Raw genomic sequence first — 491 nt, 5'->3', positions numbered from 1 at the left:
GTGAAAGGAAAGGAAAGGAAAAAGGAAAGGAAAGGAAGGAAAGGAAAAGGAAAGAAAGGAAAGGGAAAGGAAAGGAAAGGAAAGGAAAAGGAAAGGAAAGGAAAGGAGAAGGAAAGGAAAGGGAAAGGAAAGGAAAGGAAAAGGAAAGGAAAGGGAAAGGAAGGAAAGGGAAGGAAAAGGAAAGGAAAGGAAAAGGAAAGGAAAAGGAAAGGAAAAGGAAAGGAAAAGGAAAGGAAAGAGGAAAAAGGAAAAGGAAAGGAAAAGGAAAGGAAAGGAAAGGAAAGGAAAGGAAAAGGAAAAGGAAAGGAAAAGGAAAGGAAAGGAAAGAAAGGAAAGGAAAAGGAAAAGGAAAGGAAAGAAAGGAAAAGGAAAGGAAAGGAAAGAAGGAAAGGAAAGGAAAGGAAAGGAAAGGAAAGGAAAGGAAAGGAAAGGAAAGGAAAAGGAAAGGAAAGGAAAAGGAAAGGAAAAGGAAGGGAAAAGGAAAGGCAACC

This window comes from Melanerpes formicivorus, unplaced genomic scaffold, assembly GCF_026170545.1.
Source record: "Melanerpes formicivorus ecotype bairdi unplaced genomic scaffold, bMelFor1.0.p_v2 SCAF_221, whole genome shotgun sequence".
NCBI classification, from domain to species: Eukaryota; Metazoa; Chordata; class Aves; order Piciformes; family Picidae; genus Melanerpes; species Melanerpes formicivorus.
Note: the sequence above shows the minus strand (reverse complement) of the source record.